Here is a 23835-nt window from a genome sequence, read left to right on the forward strand (position 1 = left end):
CTGATTGGGATTCTACATGGCTCGCTCATGTTTGAACAGTGTCACAATGTTGTTGGGACATGTTGCGTTGCCAGTAACTCATTACTTACCTTTATGGTCCTTTATCTCCCCCTCTCTCCTTTTCATAACCTTCATCCTGCTCTGTAATGACCCCCTGCTGGAACAGGTAAGCCCTTGAGAAGTGTGTGTGTGTGTGTGTGTGTGTGTGTGTGTGTGTGTGTGTGTGTGTGTGTGTACTTTTTTTTTTTTGTATTTTACAAATGCAGATATAATTTGAGAAATATTGTGCTAGTACTTTTAATAAGTGCACGTTTGTTAATCAAACAATTTGCAGTGTCCTTGATTCTGTGACTCTTGGGTCTCACAGGCAAATAACAACCTCGGCACACACACATGCACGCTGATGGTTTGTGGGCCTCACACGTACACGAGGAGAAAACAAAACAATCTCAGTTAAAACACACAAGCGCACAGCCCCCCACGCGTGCACACACACACCCACCCTCTGTCCCCTCATTTGCTGGTGTTGATTTACCAGGCATGTTAAATGTTAACTTTGAAGGGCTGAAGGTCTTTGTGGCTTTGTTTGTTGTGCGCGTGTATGTGTGTTCATGCACATACGTACACACTCTTATCGCCTGTGATATTCCGGGATATTTCTGTTAGCCCAGTCCCAGACGGGATTGTTCGCTCTTCCTTCCTAACATACATCGGGGGGGGGGGGGGTGTTGTGTGGGTGTTGTGTGTGTGTGTGTGTGTGTGTGTGTAAAGGGTCCTCCAAGTGTGTGATCACCTGCAGGATGTTGTTTTTCTGTCTCCTGTGATCTTGTGTTTCTGAAGCGCCTCTCCTCTCACTTCCCTTCATTCTGCGTTCTCTGTCTCTCTGTCCTTTTTATTTTTGACTTTCTTTTCCTTCCTCTCTTATCTCTGATTCACAGCAGAGTTGGGCACAGAAATAACACCTGTACGAACCTGTGTGTGTGTGTGTGGTACAATGAGAAGGTCTTTCTCCATCTCCCACCCATCTGTTTTCAACAATCCATTTCTTTCTTTCATCCTTTGTTTTCTCTTAGTTTTCTCTCCATCTTTCTCATCTCTCCCCTACCTCACTACCCCCCCCCCCCCCCCTCTCTATCTCTCTCTCCCCCCTTTCCTGAGTGGTCTTCTGTTTCTGTCATCATGACTTCTCCCAGCTTTTATATTCTGAGATTGTATGTGTGTAATGTGAATGACACACACATGGTCTCCGATTGTATGTGTGTAATGTGAGTGACACACACATGGTCTCAGTGCATTGGGCCCAGTGCCGCCTGGTGATGCTCACTCCACAGATGTTGGCATAAAAGCACAGTGTCCCTCTGCTCCCTCTATTGCTTTTTACAAACCTAAACAACAACATCAATGCCACAATCTAGGCTCTCGCCGATCCCCATGCAACCGCCGCCGCTCCCTTTGGCAAGCAAAACACAGGCAATTACTGTGTGTGTTTGTGTTTGTGTGTGTGTGTGTGTGTGTGTGTGTGTGTGTGTGTGTACAGTTGGGGATGGTAGCAGCTCGGGGAGAAGCGTTGTCAGAATCGTTGTGTGTGTTTTTTCCCTCTACCTTCAGACGTACACACCCGTGGGGAGATGGAAGAAAACATGACCCAGATAGGGAGAATGAATGAGGAGTAGCGGGGCTGTGGAGGTAAAGCATGAAAAACAAAAAAAATAGTTGGAGAGAGCAGGAGGGAACGACAGTCGAGGAATTTACTGGTGGGGACACCTGCTTTTATGTCAGCACTCCAACTAAAGATATGTCGTTGCTGTCAGGCAGAAACCTTCCATCGCCATACCTTTTATGCTCTTTTTCTGTAAATTAATGCCCTTGATTGTCGTACAAGAGTATTGGCCAAAAGTAGTGAAAATAGCCATCTGATCTGGCGTTTTTGCCATTTCTGAAACCTTTTGAAAGTGTATTTTTTTTAAACAATATATTTATTGACATTCTTTTTCAATTATATAAAACATTAGTTATAGCTCTCTTGTTAATAAAATGTCCAGAAAAAACAAACATAATGGATATACAATACAAATACAATGACAACAAATTAAAATAAAATACAATCATAACAAACACAACGAAGTGTGTTTCATAAATATTTAACCAATGAAAAGTATTAACAAGAGCTTAGTTGTGACCAAATAATGACTACATAATAAATACTATGAGTTTTCCCTTAGAGATAGGGTGAGTAGTTCAGTCACGCGGGAGAGACTCGGGAGTAGAGTCGCTGTTTCTTCGCCTGGAAAGGAGCCAGTTTACGTGGTCCTCGAGGCACATCCCACTGGGAGGAGACCCTGGGGCAGACCAAGGCGCAGTTGGAGGAAACGCATAGACTCACTGGCCTTGGAGCGTCTCGGGATTCCCCAGGAGGAAGTCACTAATGTTGCTTTGGAGAGGGAATTCTGGAGTTGTCTGGTGGAGCTGTTGCCCCCGCGACCCGACTACGGATAAGCGGTTGAAGATGGATGGATGTATCTATTGGACATACAAGGTTCCTGCCAAACGGCAACGATATTCCCCTCATCCCTCTCCCTTCTCTGTGTTGGTTCGTGCTGGCTGTGAAGCGAGGGCATGGTAGGGAACAGGTCTCATTAGGGATAGGGAGCGATACTGGTGAATGTTCCACGGTTGTCTCTCGTTTGCGCGTGCACAGCGCACCTGTCCCCCTGTGTTTTGTTGTGTGCGCTAAAGTACTCGTCTGCCTCGGCACGTCTTATTTGAAAAGGCAGTTTCATGAGGCACGTCTTATTTGAAAAGGCAGTTTCAAACAGCATTATTAACTCATCTGGGTTTTTCAATGTGTGTGCATGTGTGCGCGCCTACACACACACATGCGCGCTCGCGCATACAAACATACAGGGAGAGAGTGCAGTACATGTTGACAGCTCCCCAGGCTCCTATCCTGGAAAGGCGAGACGAAGCGCAGTGGAGCATGCTGGGACAGCGGAGGACCCGGACGTTCATCTCCGAGCCCCGCAGCTCAGTTAATACTTAATGTCCCATCTCCTCGCACACACACGCACAACCACAGACAGACACAAAGTCTACGTCAGATCTGTACAGTACCAGTGCATACTTGGACAGACACACACATTCAGTCAGTCACAAACGCACAAGGTCAATACACACTCATACAGAATATATTATTAAAGAGTACATGAAATAATGATGAACATTGATGGAATGAAACCTGCTAATTTAACTAGGAACCTAGATGACACACACACACACATACACACAGTGTTGCCAAGTCTAGTCATTATAAGATACTTTGGACTTGTGACACTTGTCTATCTGTAAAGTGTCTTTAAAATATTGGTGGTCCTTGACATGAAAATGCTTGAGAACCACTTCTCTAAAACAACATTGGACAATGATGTTTGACAGTCAGCACTATAGTTTCTTATTTTAGACTTATTTTCTTGACTTTTTCTGACTTGATCTGGCCTGTTAACATTTTCATTGACCTGGTTGCTTGTTTCTCTGTCACGAAATGCGGCAACCTTGGTCAAAGCCGTGTATATTGTTTAGCTTAGCACACAACAGCTAACATGATGCAGCAGGCTGCTGCCTGGATATGGACTTATGGCTCCATCGCTGCCTCTTTCTTTTCTAGTAAGTAGTAGAACTTTTTGTTGGCGTTGCTGTTTACCGTCCCTCTCCAGCCCGCCTTCTGGCCGCTGCAGACCCAGCTCCCAGATCCAATTTTGAGAATAGAGGGTATGCGCATGCTTAATGTCAATGGCAAACCAGTGGTGGACAAATACTCAAGTAAATAGTATTCAAATTAAGTACAAATTACGAAGTACATTTTCAGAAATTGTCAGAAATAGTGAAAATAGCAGATCTATAAGCAGCTCAACATGCTGTGAGCTTGTAGATCTGCTAGTTGAAATGTGGCTTATGCGATTCATTATGTAGTTTTGTAAGGGTGACAATCCATTCCTAAAAATGTAGTGGGTCGAAAGTGCAATATTTCTCTAAAGATGTCATGGAGTGAAATCGGCTTGCAAAAAAAGAAAAAAGACAATACTCAAAAGTACAGACAGTACTCAAGTAAAAGTATTTAGTTGTCCACCACTGATTAAATACTGCAGATTTTATTGTGCATTTTTATGACGTTATGATTATGCCGTTTGTTGCTTGACTGTATATATCCACATATAGCGCAAGTAGGGCAGATGTCCTATATTTCCTCTGGCATACAGTAGCTGCTTCAAAGTCCATGCCAGCCCCTGCTGTCCGACTTGGCGAAAATACAGCAGTATTACTATGAAGGCTAATAATAGGGGCTGTCGTTTGCAGTGTTGAGATAGAACCTTTGTTAATCAGTTAATTAAATCAGCTAATTAGATCATGCATTTTGAGACAGAGTGCACTTCTCACATCTTCCTTCCTGAATGGTGGGAAACCAGAGGGAGGTAGAGGTGTGCGTGCGTACGTGCGTGTGTATGCTTGTTGGAGGGAGAGAATATGAGGGCTTGTTGAAAGCTGAATGTCTTGGAACGATAAGGGCCCTAGACTTGTCAACTGCGTGAGTGTGTGTGAAAAACTATGATTATGTTGTGTGTAGTTAGTTGGGAACATACACGTGGATTACTTTTTTTTTGCTTTGTGGGCTTGTGTGTTTGACTTAAAAGGTCTCCAACAACAACAACCTCACATTCCCAGAGTGGCAAATTGTAAGTGTAGGCCTACACAGTAAAATCCTCAGTGTTAACTTAATTCTAACGAGTGTACAAATGAAACCAAAAGGACCCTTACGGTTACGGGCCCACAGAGGATTTGACTGTGTTTGTAGTGCACATTTTCCACTGACGTCAGCATTTGAATGCCGAGGCGCCTCCATAATGAAAGCAGCTACGTTGAAATGTTTTTCCTATGAGCCACTATGAACAACACTGGTTCTCTCCAGCTCCAATTGTTCTCTTTGTTGAGCCAAGCCATCTGAAGCTATTCTTATTCATAGTCATTTTTATTATATTAGTAAGTAAATTATAAGTGTCCGCCTAGGCCTATATTTTTAAGACAATTAGCTGGGCTTGATGCATTTTCAATCATATAGTGAGTAATGATATTAATATTGTAGTTAATAATGGTATTTGTGCTGCGCTTTTACAAACGGGTTGTGGTGTTTATTCCTTAGAAAAATCCATTGTAACATTAACGGTACAGCCTGTAATACATGATTTACATTAGTGTAGCTAGTTGTGACCCCAGGGCTGGTTGGTGGGACGATCCTTGGGGACTAGAAGTTATTACGGGGCAGAGTTCAGAGTTATTAACATTTATAATGTATAACACCAGTGTGTTGGTGAGCAACAACATTGATCCGTTCACCATTTCCCAAGGCTGACGAAGCAGGGGTTCCCTGCCACAGATTGCTACTCTAGCTCAATGTAGGAACGACCTTCTAATCCCCCACCCCCTGTGTCGTGGCATAATCCTTCCCCTGCCCCCGTCGTTCTTTGCTGACAGGTTGAGGTTCCACCAGGGTGTCCTTGACCTGCTCTCACTGTGGGTCGGAGGAGGACTGGATCAGACTGGATCAGACCAGACACCTTGTCTTTCCGTGACTCGGGAGGAGATGAAGCAATGCCTTTTGTTCCCTTCTCGATTTTCCCTTCTCATTTATTTCTACTGGAGTTTATTTGTTTAATTATTTTTTGACCTGCCCACCCCCAGACCCACCCTCATTTTCTGCATGTTATACCCCTAAGGCAGACGGGAATTGGGAGCATCTATCCAATGTTGTTCTGCTCCAGCCTTAACTATTTAAACCGAACATGACCGAGGTTCCCCAGGGGTCTATCCTTGGCCCCATCCGGTTCCTCCTCTACACCAAATCTCTTCGTCATAAACAGCTGATCTAGCTCGCAAAACACATAATAGGTTGTCTCATTGTGAGCTTGTAGATTTGCTATTTTTGCAGAATGTTCACCTATTACAACATGCCCAGAATCGTCTCTCTTGTGGAGGCAGAATGTGTGGTGGTAGTACGTACTGCAACTATTAGGCGAATGCTGCTTCATTCTTAACGGGTATTATGGTAACGCACAACAAATTGTTAATTTAACTACAGTATGAGAGTATAAACGAAGAGTGGGAACACTGTTGTGGAAACGGTCAGGCCTGTCTGCTGCTGTTTATATTATACTATGCAAATCCTATAATGGATGTCAGATAACGGGCAGGCAAAATAGCAAAAATAGCAAATAGCTGACTAGCTAGAGGCTATAAGTGGTTTAAGGAAATGGTGTCCTGGAAGAGGTTATTTAAGAGTGAGCTCCTCCAGGTTTTCCACATGTCTGGGACAAGCCATTGGCCCCATGCAATGCCATGCATGAAACGCACCGTGGCATGCCTTGTCATAGGTTTTAGTCTGACTCATAACTCTTGTCCTACTAACCCCCCCCCTCCATCTCCCCTGTCACTGTCCTACCTCACTGCTGCCTAGTCGGGTGCTTTCTCACACCAAAAACATCTCAATGTCCGTTTGTTCTCCCATCTCCAAAATGACTTTGTCTTCTCTGGCAGATGTTTTACAGCAGTATAAAAGTTGAGAATCCTTTCTATTCACACGGTGGCCATTTAGCTATTAAGTTAATGAAATGCCACATGACGTGAGAGCAAAATGGCCGCTGTGTGAATATATCAATTCAAATGTAGTTTTCTTTATGTTATATTGGGGGGCGTTTAGGCTTATCTGACCCTTTCAAGCAGGGGTGTGCGAGTTGTCTGAGGTCAGGAATGTTTGGACTGAGGCCACAGTGTTGCTTCACGTAGTCTGAACCAACTAATGTAGGAACGCCTCTTATCGGTATGACTCACTTATCTTGTAACTCTGGGTAATCTCAGAAAGAAATCCAAGTCTCAAGTCTGCATAAACACCAACACACACAGGCACACGCTGTCCTCCCTCCCCTGTTTTGAGCAACAGAAGTCTGATCTCTGCCTTTTTTAAGTTGAAACGGACTTGTTCCACTCAACGGCACAGTGTCCTGTGAAATCCATTACAATCATCCTCCTCTTCATCAACACCGCTACCAAACTCCTGTGGTACCTGGCGGATATCTATTTTTTCAGCTGAACCACTCCCTCCCCCCAATGGGCCTTTTTTGAGTTCCGCATCTATAAATCTCTGGAAACTATGGTCAATATTATCCTGTAGCTCTGCACGTTGTGGTCACTGTCCCTTTCTAACCCTGTGGTTGGACTGTAACTCGAACAGATGTGGTATCCGGGAGGACAGATCGATCCCATCACCAGAAGTTTTTTGTTTCTTACCTGAAACCAGACTAAATCTTGAGCTGGGAGATATTGGAACAGACTAGAGCCGGGATGAAATGCAATGGCAGGGATTGGATTAATTCTCAACTTCTAATAGCGTGTACAGTAGAGGCGGAGTAATGTGAAAAGGATTAGTGGTAGGCATGAATGCAGCACAGGAGAAAAACACACTGCCTGAGATTACAATGAGAAGCTTTGTTTCTCGCTGCTATCGAGCTGAGGTCTCTGCTTAGGATTCATTCTTCTGGCTTTGATACCGACGTCTGAACGGGGGTGGCAGCACGCGCGAGTGCATTGTTTTGGCGGCACGGCAGAGAGAGTGTGATATCACTGCAGTGCTATTCAGCATAATTCAGCCACTAACCCCTCCAGCACCCCCCCCCCCCCATCCCTGCCTGCCTGCTTCATTGTGACTCCATGCAATTACCTGCGGTGCTAAATCAGAGTCTGTGACAGCGGTGGGCTAAATCTAGAGCTCTGTGCTCACCTCAATCCTATCAAACATTCAGAAGTTCGCTGCATGGAAAACCACTCCGAAAGGCGGGGCTAGAGTAGGGGGTGAGGAGGCTGATGAACGCCCTCTGTACCCCGGGACGGCGGTCGTCGAGGGCACCGTTTGTCAGTTATACTGCTGGTTGTCGAGGAAGCAGATTGTCAGGGACTAGGGAAGTCGGGAACAATTAGAACACGGCTGATTTATGCCATGTGATAAAACAGCGGAGCCGCTGGGTTTCGTGGGCGCCCAGTTAGTATCTGCCGTCCTGGGCCATTCTCCCCTGCACACATACCCCACGTACATACACACATTAGCGTGTGTGTGAACACGCAGAGATGTGGTCATCATACAGTACATATACCACAATGTGACAGACGACACTCCCTTCCAGCTTACAGCATCAATTCCCATTGTTCTTCTCGGCACAGCTGTTTGCTTGCGCATGATCATTCAAACACACGTGCACTCTCTCCCTCTCTGTGCACTGTAGGTCCAGCTGCTGCAGTGGTTAGTGCAGTGGGACATGGTAAGACGCCTCTATCAGAGAGTGGAGAGTCCCACTGAGCTGGAGAGGAGAGGGAACTGAGAGGAGAGAACAGACGGATGAGGGATGAACAGGGAGGGATGAACAATGGCCCTGGGCAGGAGGGTGGGGACTGGGGAGGAATGGATGTTGCTCTGGCTAATCTCATGGCAGACATTCTGGAGAGTTCCGTAACGAGCCGGCAAAGTATTTTTTCCCTCTCTCTTCTGGGGCAGGGGGCGGGGGTCAGTTGGAACGTTGGGTGAACGTTAAGGGAATGTTCCTGGAATGTTGGAGGAATGTTGGATGGGGATTTTTCAGAGGAGGCCTGTTAAACTGAGGCAGATGTACCCCCAGGGAATCATAGGATCATCATTCCAGTGCAGCTTACCTTTTTCTTTCCAACACACACATACACACACACACACACACACACACACACACAGTGGAACATTCTCTGCTCAACGACCATCAGGGGGGTTAAGAGGGTAAAAAGGGGAGTTTTAACCCACAGTCTGAGGGGTCATCTCCATCCTACACAGATGTCTGTATTTCACTTACTGTAACAAGGATGTGAACTTTACCGCTACTAGATGATGCTTCTACAAATATGCTATAAAGCGTCTTAATGCATCTGGAATAGGTTTAGTATTGATTCATCAAGTCTAATAGTCTAATAACAAGAAAATATTGTGTAAGAAACGGGAATAAGAACATAAAAGGATAACGAGTGCGAAATAAACTATACATGAGCAAAGAGCAAGAAATCCGGTAGTAAATGCAAATCTAAGAGAACACAGAATTTGTTAGCCTGTTCTTATTCCATGCCTTTTTATTCTAGTACCCGGGGGGTGGCGGTGTCACAAGACCATGGGACATCCAAAACCAAGTGAAGGTAGACAGACAGCACTTTGAGTGAAACGGAAAAGCCATAGGCTGGATGTTTTTGTTGTTTTTGGCTTTCGAAGCTGATTTTTTTTTTCTGTGTTTAGTAGCAATTCCCGTGATGTTTGAATGGTTTGAACTGGCGTGGGTGGATGACCAGATAATAGGCAGTGGGAGCCGGGTGGACACGAGATGCGCACACACACGCATGCACGCGTGCAAACATACTAGGCTTTTAGCATGGTGAACCAACGTGGGAGGTACATGGGCAGGCTGTGATAACAGCCAGACTGCTAACTGTTGCCTCCAGTTCCTGTTGAATGCAAATAAGGAGGAGAGTTTATTGGCATTTTCTCTCCTTCCTCTCATTTCCCCGATCGGTGTGAGACTAGTCTGTGAGTGTATCATTCCCCTCGCCGCGTTCTCCCTCCCGCTCTCCTGCTCCTCATCTTTTCCTGTCTCTTCTCGGGCTGAACAGAGATAGTTGTTTACATGGCTTTTCAGATTTAGCATGAGAATGGGGAAGTGCCGGGCTCTTCAACCATAGACATCGTTTGTGTGTGAGAATGTGCAAATGCGTTGCCGAAGCCCTCCATATGCAGCAGCTTCATTTGCATATGATATTGTTCCCCTTGCAATGACTCTCCTGAGACTCAGCCATAATATACTCTCTAGTGACGCATATTTATGCACGAATACGCAAACACACACACGAGCACACAAAATCTCTCTCTCTGTTTTAGTCTTTCTCTCCACAGCCCCCCCAACACACACACTCACACACACACACAGAACATTTGTTACGATAAAAAGCTGTTATGCTAGTGAAAAGTATGTCTGTGCCCCATTATCCAAAAGACAAAGATCCCTATGTGCCCAACTTCGTTCTGGGATCTGCACCTTGAGACTGGGAGGTATAGAGGAGTTACAGAAGAAGAACGTATCTGCACCTATTGTGATATAAATGATATTGAGAATGAGTTCCATTTTCTTTTCTATTGCCCGTTGTATCATGAGCTACGTCAAAAGTTATTTAACAGATGTAAAAATATAGATCTGATGTGGTTAAGTGATGCAGAGTGACTGAGATGGATTTTCGAACAAAAGATATTTGCATTAGCAGAATATATAGAGAAAGCTTGGGACATACGGACAAAGAACTTATATGTGATGTATTTTATTTTATTTTATTTTATGATAATGCTTATTTCTGTTTTTGTTTTGATCAAATACTTTGTGACTTCTGTGTGGGAAGTGAAACGTGATATTGTTTATTTATGTTGTTGGTGTCTTATAATCCCGTAAGGGATGGGTCTTAATGACAAGACACGAAAAAAAAAATTCATTCATTCATTCATTCACAGACGGTACCACTTTCCATACTCCGAGCCAAGGATTTGTTTGGGATTCTCTGGGATTCACTGTAATTTACGTCCTTATCAGTGAGTTTCTGTATGTGCACAGTTTGGCTTAGAACAGGCAGGAGAATCAACACGGGAGTGCGTGCACACACAGTCACACACACGCACGCACGCACGTTACATCTACATTGTTGCAGACTTATGCTTGGCTTGTGGAGATACTACATCCACTGTCATTTACCTGACCTCAGCTCTTACCACAACATGTCTGACTGTAATTAGCACCTGGACTTGAACCGCTAACCCTAAAATTAGTAGGGTTTTTTATGCTTTGCAAGGGCTGTCGATGTTTGTCCTCTTGGTAACCCATGTTCTACACACCCTAAAATCCTCTGTGTTAATTGATCCATATGTTGCTCAGTCTAAAGAGTGTACAAAATATGTAACTAAATTGTCCCGTAAGGATTTTATTGTGTACTTTAACCCTTTGATTTCCTCGAACAATCAGTTTTGGCCTAGTGTTTGATCACAGATTTCCACACACCGAACGCATTTTTCGGATTTTTAGCGGCGTTTCTTCATCGATTTTCCGAAAAACGTGTCCAGTGTGCAACCACCTTAAGTCACTTATTATCCTGGGTTTGAAACTTTGAATTTGGTTCAAGACAATCATTGCTTTGTCCCATCTCTCTAAAAAATGTAAATTCAAGTAGGCATAAATCTCAACTCGTCCTGAAGGCACACAACCCTGCTTTCTCCCTACTGTTGTTGTTGGTGGGGAGTGGGGGGGGGGGTGGGGGTGTTCTGGGCTCCCAACCTGCTGGTTGGCAAGTAGCATTGCCAGGTCGACAGCTGCTCCGGATCCACATTCCCATGCATGTGATGATCCGGGATTGGAAACTCTGGGGGAGTGTCTGCCCGGGGACATGGTCTACGCACGCACGCGTTAGGGATGGGCAATTACCAAAAATATATCTAAATAACGGATTTAATCTTTGCACTAGTAGATTAATTGAATATTTGAGACACAGGTTTTGTTTGTAATAATAATTTATATTTATATTTCAATGAATTGACACAAAATAATTCTAATAGTTTTTATAATCAACTACGGTAAATCTGATTCATTGAATATTTTATTACTCAGAAATGTAAACTGAACGTCCAGTAAGATATTAAATCAAGGAACTTCATTGTGGTCATAATTAACCACTTAAAGGTAGAGTAAGTGATTTCACTCAAAAAACCTTAGGTTTCGTTTTTGGCTGTGGGACCTAAGCCTTCGTCCAATCAGGATAGAGAGTCAAAAACGAAACCTAAGGTTTTTTGACCCCCAGGGGTTAACTGGGGACAGGGATGAACTCCTTATATGGTCAGCACACTCTATAGTAGAGAGGATTATCACAACAAAACAAAAAAATAAGTGATATTTGAATTAAGTGAAATCACTTACTCTACCTTTAACTTAATAGTGAAAATAACTGATCTACAAGATCGGCTATAGATCTGCTATTGTCACTATATACATAATCGTCCATTAATTGTAATTGAGGCAAAAGTTTGAAATGGTCTTTATTGATTTGAAGTACACTCAGGCTCAGCCCTAAGAGACGTGCAGTCGTGCAGGCACAGACTCAAATGCATGCATACACACGGACACATACTGTATGATATGCATGCTTGCTCACACACTTACACATGTGCATGCTTGTATACGGACAAGAATCCAGACTCTTGCATAGAGGGGGGGGTCATTGAGAGAGTTGTTGCGATAGGTGGGCGTGAAAATGGAGAGAGAGAGAGGGAGTGTAGAAAGAAGGGAGGAGAGAGTATCACAAGGCCTCGTAGAAGAATGGAGGGATGCCCTCTTAAACTGCTTGTCGTCACGGCCCCTGAAAATCAAACTGTCATATCAATGAGCCACACACAACAAAAGCAACCCCCTGTCTCTTGCTTTCTCTCTTTCTGTCTTTCTTTCTCTCAATCTCTTCAAGTCTCGTTGCCATTCTCTGTTGAATCCCGCCTGCCTTTTTACGCCTTTCTTTCTTAAAAATAAAAGAAAGAAGCGGTTTTGCAGGCAGGCCAATCAGGCCTTTCAATTATTTTCAGTGTAATTCTCCAGTCCATGGCATCGAGTGGGGGTTAGGGTGGGGAGGTGACGCAGAAAGTCTGTTTTTATTTATTTGCTCATTTTTATTAGGCTTTGTATTGCCTGTGCACCAGGTGCAAGTACATTGTCAGAGTTTTTTCTTCTCCCTCGGAGAAGAAGAAAGCATCAAAAGGAGGTTGGCGATTCCCAAATTGCACTTTGTTTTTAGCTTTAAAAATAAGTTTGTTTTTTGTCAAACCATTTCAACATGGGTTGCCCTCTACCTGGGGGTTCATCATGTGGAATTGGCAACCTCTGAACCGTAGAAATCTATATTTTACAAGCGAGAAACGTGTTGCGTTTTCTTCGAGTGACACCACCGTGCAGTGCACCGAAGCATAGATTTAGACTTGAGCCGATATGTCCCCAACAGATGGTGTTTGTGGCCCCAGCTCCTTCTTGTCTTCCTTGTCCCATCTTTAATTTATTTATTTACTCCTGCTTTTCAACGCTCGCCGGTAACAATCGGATGCCCATTGTATGTTCACACAGTCTTTCTGTACATTGTTCACTCTCGCTTTCTCCGTAGCCTGAAATCATGTGTGTCATGCTGGCCTTAATCTCAGGGTTAGCAGCTGTTGCTAGATTTCATGTGCATGTGTATCTGAAAGAGAATGTGAGGATTTAGTGCGAAAAATCTAATCGTACTGTACTTCCCTCACTGCCCCAGTGTGCTCGGTTCATACTGTGAGCCGAACAGAGTGTGAATGTTAGCATTCTTTGAGGCCATTGGTCACTTGATAATTAAAAAAGGAGTAGGGTAGATGGAAGGAAGGTCATCAGGGAGGGGGAAGGAGAGGAAGGATGGAGGCTAAAGCTGGTGCAGCTCATGGGAGATGAAGTCGGAGCTGTGAGCTCAGGTTACTCTGCCAGACAATGGGTTTCTTTCACCCAACCCTTTCACATGCACACGTGCATGCGCGCACACACACATTAACAAATACAGGCGTTCTCTCTGAGAACAACTGTTGTTGTTCCTGTTGCACAATATTTGGCTCCTGTTATTTCAATTCGACCCCTTCTCCCTCCTCTCCCATCTTCTATTCACTCTCCACCCAGTCTCTCCTCCCTCCTCTGGTTTCAATTTTCTTCGCCACTTGTTTTTCGTCTGAGTGCACACAGATTGATTAGAGGGTGTTGGGTGTGAGCATGGATGTGTGTATCCCATGGGTCACACTCCTGCCATATGATTGCATATGATAACAAAATCAAAATGTACAGTAACAGTGAAAAGCATCTGCCATTTGTGCCTGTGTTGAGTTATGAGTATGACAATAAGAAAAACAAAGAATGTAATTCTCGATTTCTTTGGAATTCACTCTTCAAGTCCTCATTTACCGCCCCTCCTCTGTCTCTCTCTCTCTCTCTCGCTGTCTGTCCCTCTCATGCATTCTCCCCCCAGGCTCTGCTCATTAGCCCCATGGCCCTCTCTAAGCAGGTGGGGCATGTTTGGCACAGGCCCCCGACATGCAGTCAAGCTTAATTGGGCTTGGAGGACCCTTTACTTAACACACACACACACACACACACACACACACACACACGCATACACACACGCATACACACACACACACACACACACACACACACACACACACATGCATGTCACTCATGAGTACCCCCCCTTTTCCTTTAAGAGCCTGCTGTCTGTCCCCCTCCCTCTCCCCAGGGAGAGGTTGAGGTTGGCGGGCCAGAGCGTTGCTCCAGCCTCGGGCCTGTCTCCCGGCCTGGTGAGCTCACTCGCTGCATGCCTGTCTCGATGGTCGCCCTGCCTCTCCTCCCTATCAGATGATAATAAGACCCAGTAAGCAGGTCCATTGATATGCAGACGTCCTCTCACAGTGCTGTTATAGCCTCTGGCTGATATATACGTCTGTCTCTCTCTCTCTCTCTCTCTCTCTCTCTCTCTCTCTGCACTCTCATTGTCTGTCACGCAGCGCTACATCTTTTTATAGAGTGGCTCTGCAGGAGGCTAGCCATTCAGAATTAATTGTGTGTACCTGCCTCATCCCTAATATCTCTGTTTCCTTCTTATTCTCTCTCTCTCTCTGATCCCTCTTACACTCTCTCTCTCTGATCTCTCTTACACTCTCCGCTCCCTCTATTTCTCTGCCTTTCTGACCTCTCCTACACCCTCTCATTACTCCCTCTCTCTGTGTCTGGCTTTTTGATCTCTATCTCTCCTCTCCCTCTTTTGCTCTTTCTCTTTTCTCTCTCCTCTTTGTCACCCGCCTGGCCTTCCCCCTGCTAGCATCTCTTGGTTTCGTTTCTGCTTGGGATTTGTAAATCACAAATATTGCAATTGTGTGTGCTTATAGTTTAACTTGTGAGCTCTCAAATCACACTGCCATTAGGTGTTTGTCTCTATAATTGCCTTCATTGTGTTTGTCTGAGCAGACGACCACTTGACACTAGTCTAAAAGAGAGGTTTCTCCAAAGCAGAGTTGTACCTTTGCTCTGCGCCTCACTCACTCACAATCACACATGCGCAACCATAGCTGATGACGCTGCATCCAGGCAACTTTCCAGACTTTCTGTCCCTCACTCACATACAGACATTTTTTCCTTATATGTGTACTATTATAAGTTTTATTACTAATGCAATGGCTGAGGAATCAGAACAAACCAGGTGTAACAATGACAAGCCTTGAACTGTGAACAAGCACTCAGCGTAGGGAAGACAGCAGAGTGGAGGTGCGTAGCAGAGGACAAGGCAGGTGGGAGGAGGGTTGAATGTTAACTACCTTATCACTCCAATTTCACACTCTAGCCTCCAGATACACACACACACACACACACACACACACACACACACACACACACACACAATGTGATGACGACTGATTAACAGAGAAACAAGAGGTCATGCAATTCACATATACTCACTAATCCCGGCCAGAGGGGTGTGTGTGTGTGTGTGTGTGTGTGCTGCTGTAATGGGGCCATCTGTCTACTCGTTAGCCTCGTTAACCAGCCTTTTTATTACCCCAAAGTCTGCATCATCGTTCCTCCTCCTTCTGTCCTGTAAGTCAACTGTTGGGACATTTCTATAGTCTGAGATCATGACACGGTGGCCTGTGTGTGTACTTGCAATAAGAATGGGTGGGACAGATGAGATGCTGCATGGCCATATTTCAATGTATTAGTGAAGTCATTGTTTTGACCTCATAATCGGGAGGCAAAGTGAAACAGCTTGGAGATGAATTTTGCTGACAGACGCATGCACACACCCGCACACACAGGGGCATTTGTGATGATTCTGTTACTTTGGACAAACCAGCCAGCTGTAGAGGGATGACTGTAAATCTGATATCCCTCTCTCTCTATGGTTCTGTCTTTCTCTCTCTGTCTCTCTTCCTAACTCAACCCCTTCTACTCAGTTTACTTCAGTTCAATTACATTTCGCCAACGATTAAATAATGAGGCAGATAAATAATGTTGTTCTATTAAATAATAGTTGAATAGTCTTTCCTCAGTATTTTGAACTGACCCTCCTTTTCTCCACCCCTCTCTCTCTACAGCCCTCTCGCCCTCCATCTATCTCCATCCTTTTTCTGTCTTTGTCACTAACGTATTGCTAGCCATCCCTGTCTTGTTAGCTCTGGTTATCTCTCAGTCCCTTGGTTCCCCCCCCCCCCCATCCCTTCTCATTCTCTCACTCTTTCTGCATTCTGTCAGGCTGCGGATGTTCCCAGTCCAATGGACTACCATACATTCTGTCAGGATATTGCCAGTCCATTGGACCACCATACATTCTGTCAGGATATTGCCAGTCCAATGGACCACCATACATTCCTGGCAAACACAACACTGCACTCTGGGGGAATCTCTCGCTCTCTCACTGTCTTTGGTTGTCCAGTGTAATAATGCTCTCTGTATTTAAATTCAAACCTTAGGCTAGTCATTCCGTTGAGGCCCTTCTGTTAGTTTTCTGTCATTTTCAGCAGAAAGGATGTTTTTTGGGGGGGAATAGAAATGCAGCAAGCATCTATTATTTTCTTTGTTTGCCCACAGTGCATACATGTTAGCTTTGACAAAATATGGGATGGTCACACACTAGCTACATTTAGCCAGTCTTGCTTGAGTTTTGCAAAGGACAGTCACACCTTGCATGGATTACTGCAGCTGTAGAAATAACGAAACCAGTGGCAGACGATGTGAAACTCTGGGGCCCATGCATGTGACGTTACAGAATAAACTACATTACAAACGTTCTATAATTAGTGCAGTTGAATATGACAGTGGTTCTCAACCTGTGGATCAGGACCCCCAGTGGGTGTCCTTGCATGATTTTGGGTTCGGTCCCCAGATGACAGTGAAAGGACAATTTAAGGACTTAAGAGCTTTCTAATACCTTAGTCTAAGGCATAGACCATTACTGCATCAAACGTAATCAACAAACTATACAATACAAACATTGGCCAAATTGTCAAAGAATATAAGAAAACTTATATAAGGCAAACATTTTGAAAATGCCTCATCTACATTTTGTTTTGTAGATCGGCTATTTAAAGTGTATTCACAATATCTGTGGAACCGAGCCAATCAACTGGGGGTGTCCCCAGTTCAAATATGATTATTTGGGGGGATCACGGCCTGAAAAGGTTGAAAAGCACTGGCCTAATTGTATAATAAGTTTATATATATATTTTTTTTCACTCTATGATGATCCAAGCTGAAAAAGAAAATCAACACTCAGTATTTTTGAGGTGGGGGACCCATCAGGAAAGGTAATTTGTGAAAACCTGGCCGGCAGCCCAGGTTTTCATAACCTGTTCCAAAGGTGGTCCTGTTCTGGAGTCACAGGCTCCCCTCTTCCGAAGACTCTATTAATCAGGGATTCTTTGCCCAGGTCTGGAAAAGCCTTAAACATACGGAAAAAATATGGATTCAAGTATTAAAAGAATGTTTGTTTATTCTCAATAAACATTCACAAAGTTATACATTGTGATATTTTGTTGCAAAGAATAATCTCTGCAATGATTTAGCCTAACTGTTGTCATTCTGTTTGCATTAAAATACACATACTGGACGTAAACCAGCATCTTCAAATCCAGTCAAGAAAATGGCATGATGCTAAAAAAGGGTATTAAAAGTCTGTACACAGCAAAATCCTCCATTAATTTCACTGAGGTGAACCCTGAGGGTCGGGAATGGGGCGATATTATGGAGAGAACAACAACAATGGTTTTTGTCTGTTTTTCTTAACCACATTCTCCTGGCTACATGTAGCCCGTAGGACTTCCCGCTCTCTCGCTACAGTACCACCATTGTCTTCCTGTTCTTCTTTTACACCCCCCTCTCTCCCTGCTCGTAGTTAAAGTCTGAGTCCTCACTCCTCAGGCGCTTATATATTGATTGACTAACAGAGGGAGGGAGAGGGGGGGGGCGAGAATGGAGAGGGAAAGCGGGGGGCAAAAATACTGAGCAAGCAAGCGTGCGCCAGTGGAGGAGTTTGCCTCGAGAGCTTGTCTGAACCAGCAGGGCTATTTCTGTCTGCGTCGGTGTCTCGTTATTGGCCAGGGTAGACGAGATGAGACGAGATGACGGATGTTGAGTGTTGGAGAGATGAGCAGGGAGGTAGGAACAGGGGCGAAGAAGAGGCGGGGGAGGGTTGATGTTTCATCAGCGAAGGCGAGGAGAGGTCAACATGCACTCCTGGTCTTGCAATGCCCAATGCACAGACACACATAAAAATAGTAAAATACATTAAGCAAAAACACACAAACACTGAGATGTAGGGCCTTTCCAGTCTGTCCAGTTGAAGCATGTTGTCCACACATTGCAAGATCTGGTATTCTGGAAGGTGACTGCACCCCTGCAAAGAATATTGTTCCAGGGGATTGTGAATGGTGACGTGCTTGACTAAAAGACAACAGGACGTTATCATTGTTTCAAGACATTGCAGCTTCAAGTCCTGACATGCCCTTTCAATTTTCACTAACACGCACGAGTCTCATGCACACGCACGCACGCACGCGACATGGTTGATATCATCTGAATTTACAGCCAGTACATTCCATGGGATCATTCTCTCTGAGGGAGGGGAGGGGGTGGGTTAGGATGACAAGCAGGCTAAGGGCTTTCCCTAGATGTAATGCTACCCCACACACAAACACACACACATCACACCAGAAATGAGAGAGCTATTTTTCAAATTGTTTATGGAATGTTAACAGATAGACACACACACTCACTCACTCACACTCTCTCTCTCTTCGAATGTGCTAGAATAGGAGTTAAAATTCCATTATCTACGTTTCCGAAGAAAGTAAGGCAGCTTTAATCCTGGTTCTGCCCAAGCGCTCTCCAGGTCTGTGTTTGTCTTCTGATTAGCAGCCACATTGCGCAAGTCTTTTTTAGAACGGAACACATTTGACTCTTTCTTTTGCACTGTTTTCAATTTCTTTCTTATTCCAGTGTGAAGTTGTTTTGGTTCTGGTCCATTTATAGAGGGTAAAAAGAGACATGTTGTTGAGTGGATCTGGTTTCAACAAACATCCGCAGACTATTAATAAAACATGGCCGCTCGTGCGTGCGTGCGTGTGTGTGTGTGTGTGTGTGTACGTACTCACTGTGTAGGGGTGTGAGTCGAAAGCCTAATTAATAATTTGTCATGGAAAGCTCGCTTGCCGAAAACAGATTTTCATCTTTTCACACATGAGATCTGAACTTTCTTTTCTTGCGCTTTTTTTTACTTATTTTTTTTACAACAATCTCAGTCATTTGTAAATAATGAGCATTGCTGTACAACAACCCTATTTGAGATTAATTATGTCATGTCACAGCAAAGTTGCATCTAAACTGTTTTGGTACAGCATATCTAAACGGTAAACACTTAAAATGAATTGTTCATATGTGAAATTAATTATTTTCATTCCGTGTACGGTCATTATGAGATCATTATGAATATCAGCAATATTAACCAGCAATAACCTCTCTATCTCTGTGTCAGTCTTATGGCAAGAATACGTCTTTAATCTATCGTGTAAATTATGTAATAGCTCAACTTTAACTATTGAAATCTACCCATTGCTCGTTGAGCTGCTGGGGCCCCAAGGGGTTGGTCCCTCGGGGACCCTTTGTGATCCCCAGGCCCCGCTTTGAGACTTGCACAATTAGATTAGCATTAATAAGCCCTCGCTCACTCTCGCCAGGCTTGGACACGTGGTCATCTGGCAAGAGACACAGCTACAGGAGGATAAATGGTGTTGGGGGGGGGAGGGGGGGGAACGTAATACATATTCAGAGAGTATGAGAGAGAGAGGGGGGCGGGAGTGGCTCAGGGGTAGAGTGGAACCATGGGGTTCACAGTTCGATCTCAGGCTCCCCCAGAGTTAGTTTTGATACTTTTGAATGCCTTGCATGGTTTCCTCCGCCATCAGTGTATGAACTGGTGAATGTTCAATGTAATGCACAATCTATGCAAAAGCACTTTGGATGTTATCTATCTATAGTATAGAGTTATAGACCGTAACTTTAGCTTTGTATAGATTCTATACAAAGCTAAAGTTACGGTGCACACACGGTTAAGGAACGCAAAGTCAATAGATACACGTCATGCCTAACCCGCCGTTCTACCCACGGCACTCACACGTTCGTAGCATCACGGGCTTACACAACGCGTCGATCCAACGCCATCTCCTCACGGCGCGACGGGCGCCGGACCTCAACCCCACTCGCGGAGCACTGCTCCTTGTACTTCCACCAAAATATACCCCTTTCACCATCCTTTTTTTATTTATTTTTTTGTCAGCTGAAGCTTCATGTCAGTGTTTGTGTTGGAGTACCTCAGTGTGGTCATGTGCAACCTCTTCCAGAGAGAGATGGAGACACTATAAACTATGCTGCAGAAACATGTTTGCATAAAGTACAGTAACGGTGGAGTAAGACTACAGCATTGTTGGGATCGGGCTGGATTACCAGCCTAGGTGCCCGGACCGATAGGCTGGCCCAGGCCTGGCATGTCATTACTGCGTATAGGCATAACGTTTACTGCGTATAGGCATAACGTTTAATATAAACTATAATGTATTTACTTTTTTTCGCACACAAAAACACAGCTGATTTACAAGCTCACAGATGTGACACTATTTTTGGGGAAATATGAGCAGAGCTTGTAATGGAGAAGTTTTCTACTTAAGTGGTACAACTTTTTATCTGAAGAAGGTAGTATTTTGCACAGATTTCCATAGAGGTGTGCTGTGTGACTTTGACACATTGTACCGCAAGGCACAACAAGTTTGAAAACCATTGGTCTAGCAGTTGTCCAAGTGAACATTCTGCACGCCACAGGAAACGGGGACAGCTCTCATGCTCTGCAGACACAGGGATGATGGCAGACACAGGCACTGTGTGTTTCCTCTTGATAACAGTTAACGAGCACCTTAACCACGCACACACAGTCGCACACATAGATGCACGTACACGTGTGCACATGCAGGCATGTACAGGCCCCCAAACACAGTCATATAACATTCCACCCCCACCCAGACAAGCAAGCAAGCGCGCGCACACACACACGATGTGCACGCACTATGTATACACTAGGCTATTGTATAGACACACACTGATGTGAAAACGCTCAAGCAAAAACATTCACACTTGTCAGCGTGTGTGTGTGTGTGTGTGTCTCGAAGCCAGCCTGTTGCCCCCCTGCCATGCCTGTCAATCGCTTGGCTGGTGAGTGCGTTTTGTCTATAGTGGTGAGACAGAAGGAATGTGAGGAAAGAGAAATGGTGGGGAAAATGGAAGGGTTGAAGTTAAGAACGTGTGTCTGCAAGAGACGGAGAGAGAAAGACGGTGGGGGCTGGGGGAAGAGAGAAGGGGAAGGGCAGTACTCTCTTGTGTTGTCGCACTTAAGTCCGTCAAACTACACTTCACTTACAGTGTTTGCTCTGGGGTCACTTTATCCTGATGCAAACCTGTTCCCAGATGGCATAATCTGATGTGCAATCAAGATTTGGACATCGAGAAAGAACGATGTCGACTGCCGACCATTAGTGTTTAATGTTAATTTGATGGCTGCGAACCTTCCACTATAAACAATATCACCTAGGAGGGGTGAAAATGTCGGCTGAAATGTTCCGTCCTCTTCACGTACAATCGTGTGTGTGTGTGTGTGTCCGTGTGTGTGTGTGTGTCCGTGTCCGCATGCGCGCCATCATTACCATAAAGGTATCTTGTATTACAGCCAGACATCATTAAGCTCCATGGTGAAAATTCTTCCCCACCTTAGTTTGATCGTCAAGCTGACCTGGCGTACACAAAGGCAGGCGTGCTTAGATCATTTATTTATGTTTGCAAGCCACGTGTGCACATTTGTGTGTGTGTGTGTGTGTGTGTTTTTGTCTGGTAATATGCCTGAGCCTTCATTATTGCAGAAGCTATAACTTTGATAAATCACTCAGGCTCGGGGCCCTTGCTGCTTTCACAGTATTAGAAAACTAATTGAAATTCTCCTCCGCCCACTGCTTCTTGCTCTTTTACTCCCTGTGTTTCAGCCCCCTTTCATTCTCTCTTCCTCTCTCTCATTCTCTTTTCGACTATCTCATTCTTTTCCTCTCTTTCTCCCATTCTCTTTTCCTCTCTTCCTCTCTTACCTTTCTGTCTCTCTGGTTAAGGCCAGACAGCACTGTGTGTTTTTCAATAGGGAAGGAAGCCAAGAGGCGGAAAATCTGAAAATGTCATCACTGATTTAATACACACATGCGCACACATGGCGTAGATGCGCACGCACACACACACACACATACTGACTCATAATACACACGTCGTCAGGGAATGTCAGGAATCTAGATAATTCCATGACAGGAATCTCCATAATTTAATGCATGGACCCAGAGAGCTGTCTCCAGCAGGCCACAGGCTGAGAGTCTGTGGGACTTTGCCCTGCCTCCACCCTGCATTTGATTAGATCGGGTGAGCACAGGTTTAGGATGATGGGATTTACATTTTAGCTCCTTGTTACCCCCCAATACACACATACAGGTACGTGTGTGCAGTGTGCACTGTGCATGTGCGCTCACACACGCCCCCGTGCGAGCACACACTCCGTCCGTCTCTTACCCCTGCTGCCTCCAGATTAAGAGTTTAGTTGTTTTTATTATCCGGCATATCCCTGCTGACAGTGGAATTAGAGGCTTGATGGTTCATTATCCAAAATCTGCTCAGTCCTGCCGCTAGATTGGGGTCTTGTTTGCAGCTTTGTGTCCTGACTGCAGCTGGATTTGAAGGTCCGCTATTTCAATTCTTGTGTATAGGATCTCTCCACAGCCAGTGGTGCCAGATTTTAGGTTTAGTTCTGTGCATTGTCTCGGTTGATGCTGTTGGATTTGGGGATTTACTCGTCATTGTGTGTGAGGACATCTCTGCTGGCCCTTGTGTTTTGGGGGTGTGCTTGTTGCACTGCTCCGGATCTCCCAGCTGTTTATAATATTCAAACAGTGCTACTGTACTCTATGTGCCACTCTGTGATTTACAGTCAAGTTTGCCATCTGCCACCCACCTACACAGTAAACTCTTGAGTGTTCATTTCACTCTGCGAGCGTAAAGGTGGACCCATATGGGTCCATTTGAGTCAATTTGTGTATTGAGTTAAATTTGTGTATTGAGTTAAAATAACACCCAGGATTTTACTGTGTGCCCACCAATCACCGGCTCTTTTTAAAAATGTTTTGTTTGTGCAGCCAAAAATGTAGCGATAGAAGTAGAGACGTGTGTGTGTGTGTGTGTGTGTGTGTGTGTGTGTGTGTGTGTCTCTCTCTCTCTCTCTCTCTCTCTCTCTGGAACAGACCATTCCGTAGAGTCCTGTCAGCACACAAACCTTTCTCTGCAAACATTCCTCTGATATGATGCAACCCTGGGAGAGTGGGGGAAAGCAATGCATCTGCAACTGTGTGTACACACATTTTTACACATTGTGTGTGCATGCGTTTATGCTAGGACTGATATTTGTAAGGATTTTATTGAATCTGAATCCAGTGAAAGGCAGATTTACTTTTGGAATCCGTAAAAAAGGGAAAAAAATTCTACTTGATGAGAAGAACAGAAGTTTTTAAAAATGAAACACAAGTTGCAAAATAGA

The 23835-nt window shown here is 44.5% G+C and overlaps 1 protein-coding gene across 2 annotated transcripts in view; it reads left to right on the plus strand.

Moving 5' to 3' along the window:
• Positions 1 to 23835, plus strand: part of hs6st1a (heparan sulfate 6-O-sulfotransferase 1a) — a 54320-nt gene that overhangs the window by 20429 nt on the left and 10056 nt on the right. The gene's annotated exons all lie outside the window — the stretch shown is intronic.

Source organism: Protomyctophum bolini (genome assembly GCF_963924005.1).
Source record: "Protomyctophum bolini genome assembly, chromosome: 15".
Lineage (NCBI taxonomy): Eukaryota > Metazoa > Chordata > Actinopteri > Myctophiformes > Myctophidae > Protomyctophum > Protomyctophum bolini.